Here is a 9351-nt window from a genome sequence, read left to right as displayed (position 1 = left end):
ATGATATCTATCATGTTTACAAGAGACAAACCTAAGGCATAAAAATACAGATAAGTTAAAGAATGAAAAATATACGTAGTACTAGCCAAAACATAACTGCTATAGCGATACACATTGTAAAACATTACTAGAGATGAAGAGAGACTTTGCACTGAAAAAAGATTTAATTCATAAGGAATTGTAATGTACCTAATAACATAATACAAAAATATATAAAGCAAGAATTGACAAAACTGAAAGGTGAGATAGACTAATTAACAGTATAATGGGAAATTTTAATAATCACTTTCAGTATCTAAGAGAACACACTGACCAAAAATTAGTAAGAATATAGCAGATTAAAATGCATTATAATCACATTTAAATTAATGGACATGTGTAGAATAAAGCACAAAAAAATCCCAAAATACACATTTTTTTCCAGGCATGTGGAAAACTTAATAGAACCTAAAGAAACTTTCTGAAACTTTTCAAAAAACTTACTTTCAGTCAATTAAGCTAAAAATCAGTAGCAAAAATAGAATGGGAAATCCTCAACTATCTGGAAATTAATAAATATTGTTCTATAGTCCCACAGTTCAAAGAAGAAATGACAATAAGAATGTAAAAATAATTTAAACTAAAAAAATTTAAAATATGTATTAAAACTAGTGTAATACAGCTAAAGTCATGCTTAGAGAAAGATCTATAGCTTCAAAGACATATATTAGAAAAAGAGAAAGGCTGTCAATCAGTGTGTGAACTGTTCATTTCAAATATTTAAAAACAGAGCTGCAAGTTAAACAAAATAGAAGATAGGAAATAATAATATAGATAATAAGATAAAAACAGAAACAAATGAAATAAAAAACATAGAGTAGAGAGGATCAATAAATACAAAAGTGTATTTGAAAAGTCAGTAGAATTGATAAAATTCTCATGGAAAAAACTTGAAAAAAGGAAAGCAAAGAAAACAGAAAACACATCTAATGTCACAAATAAAAAAGGGTTATGATTACAAACATTACACACATTAAAAAATTTAATAAAAGGACAGTATAAATAATTATGCAAATACATTTGAAAATTTAGATGAAATAGACAAATTTGCTGAAAAATGAAACTTTCCAAAATGGATAATAGTCAAAAGATAAAATATAAATGATCTGATAATTATTAGAGAAATTGAATCAATAATTTTAAAACCTTTATTTATTTTTTGAGACAGGATCTCACTTGTTGCCCTGGCTGGAGTGAAATGTTGTGATCATGGCTCAATACAGCCTCAGCCTCTTTGGCTCAGGTGATCCTCCCACCTCAGCCTCCCAAGTAGCTGGGACTCCAAGTGCATGCCACCATGTCCAGCTAATATTTATATTTTTTTGTAGATACAGGGTTTCACCATGTTGTCCAGGTTTCACCATGTTGTCCTTGAACTCCTGGGCTCAAGCTATCTGTCTGCCTTGGCCTCCCAAAGTGCTGGGATTACAGGTGTGAGTCACCACACCCAACCCATGATTTAAAACATTTTGATGAAGAAAATCTAGAGCTAAATGGCTTTTCCAGCAAGTTCTATCATTTAAAGATGAGATAATGCCAATATTCTGAAATTTTGTTTCAAAGAGTAGAAAAGGGACAGTAATATCCTCTGAAGCCAGAATTACCTCAATACCAGAACTTGATGAGTACAGTTTAAGAAAATAAAATTATAATCAACCAATCTCTCTTATGAACAGACATAAAACTTTAAGAAATTAGCAAAAAAAAAATAGCAATATATTAAAAAGGATAACAAATCATGACCAATTTTGGTTTAATCCAAGAATTCAAGGTTGGCTTGACATTCAAAACTCAACCAACATACTGCATAAATTGAATAAAAGAGACAAATTGATCTTTCCTGTCTTGCAAGATGGCAGGTAAAAAAAAAAAATTGAGAAGCCAGATACTAAAGAGAAGAAACTCGAAGCCAAGAAGGCTGATGCTGGTGGCAAGGTGAAAAAGGGTAAACTCAAGGCTAAAAAGTTCAAGAAGGGGAACCCCCCATTGCAGCTGCAATCCAGTCCTTGTCAGAGGAATTGCCAGGTTCTCCAGATCTGCAGTGCATTCTAGGAAGGCAATGTACAAGAGAAAGTACTCAGCCACCAAATCCAAGGTTGAAAAGAAAAAGGAGAAGATTCTTGCAACTTTTACAAAACCAGTTGGTGGTGACAAGAATGGCAGTACCCTGGCGATTAAACTTCACAAAATGCCTACGTATTATCCTACTGAAGATGTGCCTCAAAAGGTGTTGAGCCATGGCAGAAAACCCTTCAGTTCGCATGTGAGAAAACCACAAGCCAGCATTACCCCCGGGACCATAATGGTCATCCTCACTGGACACCCCAGGGGCAAGAGGGTGGTTTTTCTGAAGCAGCTGGTTAGTGGCTTGTTAATTGTAACTAGACCTCTGGTCCTCAGTTGAGTTCCTCTATGAAGAACACACCAGAAATCTGTCTTTGCCACCTCCACCAAAATTGGTAACAGCAATGTAAAAATTCCAAAACATCTTACTGATGCTTACTTCAAGAAGAAGCTGCTACAGACCAGACACCAGGAAGGTGTGATCTTCGATTCTCGTGATAAGAGGAATATGAGATGACAGAGCAGCGCAAGATTGATCAGAAGCTATGGACTCACAGATTTTACCAAAAATCAAAGCTATTCCCCAGCTTTAGGGATACCTGCAATCTGTGTTTGCCCTGATGAATGGTACTTGTCATCACAAATTGGTGTTCGCAATATCTTAAGAACCTAATTAAATGGCTGACTACAGAAAATAGAGGCAAATCATGTGATTACCTAAATACCGAAAAAGCATCTGATGAGGATCAGCATCTAATTTTGATTAAAACAATTCTAGCAAACTTGCAATACAAAGAAATTTACTTATTCCATAAAAAAGTAGCTTCAAAAACCCAACAGCAATCATCATACCTAGTGGTAAAATGTTAAAAGCTTTGAAATTGGGAACAACATAAGGATGTCTATTATCACCATTTCTACTCAATATTGTATTGATCCTAGTTAGTTTATGTAGCAAGGCAACAAGAGAAATAAAATGTACTGTCATGTGTCACTTAATGATGGGAATGCATTCTGAGAAACACAGCATTAGATGATTTTGTCATTTTGTGAACATCATAAAGTATACTTACACAAATGTAGGTGGTATAGCCTGTTTCACTGCTATGCTATATGGTATAGCCTGTTTTTCCTAGGTTGCAAACTGATACAGCATGTTACTGTACTGAATAATTGTAGGCAATTTTAACATAGTGGCACATATTTGTGTACTAAACATAGAGAAGGTAATGCATTGGGCTATGACACTGGGATGACTATGAAGTCATTAGGTGATAAAAATTTTTGGCTGGGTGTGGTGGGTCACACCTGTAGTTCCAGCACTTTGGGAGACTGAGGTGGGTGGATCACCTGAGGTCAGGAGTTTGAGACCAGCCTGGACAACATGGTGAAACCCTGTCTCTACTAAAAACACAAAAATTAGCTGGATACAGTGGCACACACCTGTAATCCCAGCTACTTAGGAGGCTGAGGCATGAAAATCGCTTGACCCTGGGAGGCAGAGGTTGCAGTGAGCCAAGATTGCACCACTGCTCTTCTCCAGCCTGGGTGACAGAGTGAGACTAAGTCTCAAAAAAAAAAAAAAAAAAAAAAAGATTTTTTTAGCTTTTTAAAGATTTTTTAAAAATCTTTAAAAAAGATTTTTTTAACATTAATTCTTTTAAAATTAAAGTTAAAATTAAAATTTTTTAAGAGATGGGGTCTCACTCTGTTGCCTAGGTTGGAGTGCAGTGGTGCAATCATAGCTCACTGCAGCCTTGATCTTTGAGGCTCAAGCAATCTTCCAGCATTGGCTCCATAGTAGCCAGAATTACAGGTGTGTGCCACTAGGCCCTGCTTCCCTTATAATCTTATTAGACTACTGTTGTATATGCAGTCTGTTATTGACCAAAATGTTGTTATGCAGTACATGACTACATAAAGATTGGAAAGGAAGAAATGAGCTCTCATTATTTATATATGATATGATTACCTATATAGAAAATCCAGAATATCTACGAATTATTAGAATACTTAAGTGACTTTAACAGATCACTGGATGTAAGAGCAATATGTGAAACTGTGGTATTTCTATATTCCAGCCTTGAATAGTAATAAAATAAAAATTTAAGAGTAATCGTTTGGCCGAATGTGGTGGCTCACACCTGTAATCCCAGCACTTTGGGAGGCCAAGGTGAGCGGACCACTTGAGGCCAGGACTTCGAGACCAACCTGGCCAACATGGCAAAACCCCATCTCTACTAAAAATACAAAAATTAGCTGTGGGTGGTGGTGCACACCTATAATCCCAGCTACTCGGGAGGCTGAAGCAGGAGAACCACTTGAGTCCAGGAGGCAAAGGTTACATTTAGTTGAGCTGGTGCCACTGCACTCCAGCCTGGGCTACAGAGTGAGACTGTGTCTCAAAAAAACAAAAAGAAACAAAAACAAAACCAAGCAAAACAAAAAATAAAAGTAATATTTTAAAGTAACATCAAAACTTTCAAGTGCCCAGAAATAAACCTCAGAAAACATGTGCAAGAACACAACAAAATTATGTTGAAAATACCTAAATAAAAAGGCGTATACCTTGCTAAAGTTGAACAGTACAATATTGTAAATATGTTCTTTCTCTCCAAAATGATCTATAAGTTTAAGGTGTTCCCAATGAAAATCCCAACTGGAATTTTAAAGTAAAACTTGGAAAGATTATTCTAAATGTACCTGTTAATGCAAATGGCTAAGAATAGACAAGATACTTGATGAAGAATAGTGGGAGGGTTTGCTCCACTGCATATGAAGACTGCAGAAATCAGTGTAGTATTGCCACCTGAATAAAAAGATAAAATAGGAATCCCAGCAAGAGACCATGCACATACAGAACTTGATTCAGAGCAAGATGTTATTTCCGAAGAGTATTTTCCAAAACTGGATCAGTTGGCTATCCTCATGTAAAAAAATGAAATGACTTACTGCCTCACACCAGACTAAAAATAAACAAATTCATTCACTCATTTCAGGTCACTGTAGACCTAAAAGTGAAGGATAAAACAGTGAAGCTTCTAGAAGATAACATAGCATGATATCTTCACAACCTTGGGATAGGGAAATTTTTCTTAAAGTGAATGACATGAAGCATAAAATCTCAAGAGAAATATTGATGCAGTGGATTACATAAAATTAAGAGCTTCTTTCCCTCTGAAGACACCATTACGAGAGTGTAAAGGAAGCCATCAAACAAGAGAAGATGTTTGTAAAATATATAACTGATAAAGGCTATGTCCAGAATAGATAAAAATACCTCTTATCATTAAAAAATTAGAAAATGACAAATCTGGTAGACAGCCAAGAGACTTGAACAGGGACTTCACAAAAGAAGATATTCAAGGCCAGGTACTGTGACTCCTGCCTGTAATTCTAGAACTTTGGAACGCTGAGGTGGGTGGATCACCTGACTTCAGGAGTTCGAGACCAGCCTGGCCAACATGAAGAAACCCCTTCTCTATTAAAAATATAAAAATTAACCAGGTGTGGTGGTGGGCCTCTGTAATCTCAGCTACTCGGGAGGTGGAGGCAGGATAATTCCTTGAATCTGGGAGGCAGAGGTTGCAGTGAGCTGAGATCATGCCACTGTACTCCGGGCTGGGTGACAGAGTGAGACCCTGTCTCAAAAAAAAAAAAAAAAAAAAAAAAGGAGAGAGATATTCTAATGGTAAAAAAATATGTAAAAGATACCTATTAGCCATCAGGGAATACAAAAAATTAAAACTACATAAAATATCACACACATGCCAGAAGGTTTAAAATCAATAGCCTGAAAAAAAACAACTGTTGATGTGCGTGTGGAGCAATTGACATTCTCATACATTGCTAGTAGATGTGAAATTGATGCAATTACTTTGGGAAACAGTTTGGCACTGTCTACTAATGTTGAACATAAGAATACCTTGTGACCTGGAAATTAATCTCTAGGTATAGATCCAATAGAAATATGTGCTCCAAAAATCTGTAAGAAAATTAATAGCACTATTCAAACTAGTTAAAAATTGAGAACAATTGAAATGTTCATCATCTGTGGAGTAAGATAAATAAAGTGGGCAAATGTTCACACTTTGTAATAATTCACAACAGTCAAAAATAAATAAGGGCTGGGTGCTGTGGCTCATGCCTCTAATCCCAAGGCTTTGGGAGGTTTATGCAGGAGGATTGCTTGAGGCCAGGAGTTCGAGACCAGCCTGGACAATATATTAAGATGTTGTCTCTAAAAATTTTTTAAAAAAATGAGCTGGACATGGTGACACATGCCGGTAGTTCCAGCTACTTGAGAGGCTGAGGCGGGAAGATCGTCTGAACCTAGGAATTCAAGGTTGCAATGTGCTATGATCTCGCTACTGCCCTTCAGGCTACATAACAGAGCAAGACTCTGTCTCTAAAGAAAAGAAAAAACAGAAAAGAACAAGGTAAAAGTATAGCTATAGCTACTTAGAGCAGAACGGATCAGTCTCACAAGCATAATATTTATTAAAAGAAGCCCAATAAGGAAGAATATATAGTATGTGATTCAATTCATATAAAGTACCAAAAAAAAAAAAGCAAGAAAAAAATGCAAAATCAAACTGTGTAGCTTACGGGTATGTATGTAGGTGATAAAACTATAAAGGAAAGCAAGAAAGGAGTGTAAGGGGCATTCATGAAAGCCAAAATCATGGTAGCTAATGTTTGGAGGGAACTAAAGGAAGGCGTCTCTAAGATGCTGATCATGTTCTGTTTTCTTTCTTTCTTTTTTTTATTTTTTTTAAGACAGAAGTTTGCTCTTGTTGCCCAAGCTGGAGTGCAGTGGTGCGATCTCGGCTCACCACAACCTCCACCTCCAGGGTTCAAGCGATGCTCCTGCCTCAGCCTTCGGAGTAGCTGGGATTACAGGCACACACCACCACGCACAGCTAATTTTGTTATTTCAGTAGAGACTGGGTTTCTTTATGTTGATCAGACTGGTTTTGAACTCCCAACCTCAGGTGATCTGCCTGCCTCGGCCTCCCAAAGTGTTGGGATTACAGGCGTCAGGCACCGTGCCTGGCCGATCATGTTCTGTTTCTTGACCTGGGTGGTGATATCACACACGTTCACTTTGAATAAATTGTAGAACTACATATTTTTGTTTGCATAGCTTATATATTTTTGTTTAGTAATATGTTTTAGGTATACATATTTTATTTCATAATTCGAAGGTTAAATGATGGAGTCACCTGTGGACAGTTTATAAGATGGAACATTTAGATTGTGCCAAAAACCTTTCAGAACAATATTTTTGCCCACGTTAAGGGCAATAGTTGTAAGAGACAGCATATGTATGGTCCTCGTGAGTTCCACTCACCACTTCTCTATAGCCAATAGACACCACTAATTAGATTACGGTATGCTTTCCGAAGTCCCAGTATGCCATTCTCAATCAATCTGCCTGACTCATCATGGAAGTTACAATCTATTCTCCATCCCTTTTCTACACATGCTGACTGGTTAGATAAAGTTAAAGAGTCAGGGGCAGGTGCAGTGGCTCACGCCTATAAACCCAAGACTTTGTGAGGCTGAGGACGATGGATCACTTGAGCTCAGGAGTTTGAGACCAGCCTGGGCAGCATGGTAAAACCCTGTCTCTACTGTCTCTACTAAAAATTCCAAAATTAGCCAGGTGTGATAGTGCACATCTGTGGTCCTAGCTACTTAGGAGGCTGAGGTGGGAAGATCCCAAGGTTTTGGGATTACAGGCATGAGCCACCTTGCCAGGCCCAAAGCTTTTACTCTTTTAAATGTAAACCCCAGTCTTTTAACATGACTTAGGAGCCATTGTGACGTTGGTACCTGACAACGTTTCCACTTCCAACTCCTTGTCTGGTTAGTTGACATTTGACCTTCAAATTTAACCCATGCACTACCTCCTTTAGGAAGCCTTTCTTGATCTCTTATCAAGCATATTCATGTGTCTCCCTCATGGTCTCCCATATCGTTTCTCTTCAAATAGCTTTCCTCATACTATAGTGATTAGTTTAATTTTTTCCCCCAATTCTGTAACCCCAGCACATATGCACAATGTTTTTACATGATAAGTAATCAATATTTGTTGACTATTGAGGCAACGTATTATAGAAGATAAGGAAGAGCACTAAAAATGTTGATAATGACACTAGCGTATTTGCCTGTGTCAAGAAGAACATCTAATGAGAAGGGCGGACATCACTCTTTTAAACAGTGTCTCTGGGGTCAATTCTAGTGACTAAATTCACATTCTCATGCTTAGTTCAGTACCATACTTCTTCTCCTTCTTTTTTAAATTCCTCCTGTCAGTTTATCTATACTTGGCTTTGTGCAGTTCAACATTTCTATCAATTATTTGCATGAGGAATAGATGTTTCATTTAATAAAACCTACAGAAGACAGAAAGCCGGAAGGAATAGCTAATACCGCAGATGATAGAATCAAGATTTAAAATAATATTGACAAGTTAGAACAGTCCAAAACCCACAAGATGATATCCCACAGGGATATGTGCAAAGTTTTGTGTTTAGATTGAAAAAACATCAATGGCACAATTATAGAAGTCTAGCTTTATGTAAGTAAACCGGAAAAATATAAGTGTTTCAGTCGATCATTATAGGAAGTTACAGATGTCAGCAAGGAACCCTCCCCCCCAAAAGTCAAAGACTAAAATTACAAAATCAACACACATAATCGGTGGGATTAGATATATACAAAAATAACTTCAAGGGTGAAACTGGAAATGCAAATGGAATTTGATTGTGGAATCATCAGTGGTATTATGTCTAAAAATAGAAAGTGTTAGTCTGAAGGTAAACAGATGGTTAGCATGAAACAGAAAATGAGGAGCCAGAGTGGACCAATTGGTATGGTGTCAGAAACTAAGCATAATGGCCAGTGGGTAAGTACATGGTCAGTGAGTAAGTACATGGCCTTGGGGCTACCCTTTAGAACCAAGTTTGCAAAGTACTAATTATGTGATTTTTGAGCAAGTTACCAATGCTTCAACAATTCTTACCTATATTATGAGGAGATTCATGATCTCTATTTATGGAGTAGTGAGCATTAAATAAGATGATGTGTGGTGGTGCTTGGCTCTTAGTCAGGGTTTAAATACATGTTATTATTACGGTATTCTTCATTGTAGATTGATACATTGGCCTTTTTAGTTTTTACACTAGTCTTTTGTGAAATTCTACAAGTGATTCTTTCCTCAAGAGTATGCTTCATTTTTAC

General features: G+C 36.9%; 1 pseudogene; it reads left to right on the top strand.

Moving 5' to 3' along the window:
* The first annotated feature begins 1911 nt into the window (after window positions 1-1911).
* On the top strand, window positions 1912-2620 carry LOC101031297 (large ribosomal subunit protein eL6 pseudogene; annotated as a pseudogene).
* The last annotated feature ends 6731 nt before the right edge of the window (window positions 2621-9351 follow it).

Source organism: Saimiri boliviensis, chromosome 11 (assembly GCF_048565385.1).
Source record: "Saimiri boliviensis isolate mSaiBol1 chromosome 11, mSaiBol1.pri, whole genome shotgun sequence".
Lineage (NCBI taxonomy): Eukaryota > Metazoa > Chordata > Mammalia > Primates > Cebidae > Saimiri > Saimiri boliviensis.
Note: the sequence above shows the minus strand (reverse complement) of the source record. Positions and strands in the feature narration are given on the sequence as shown.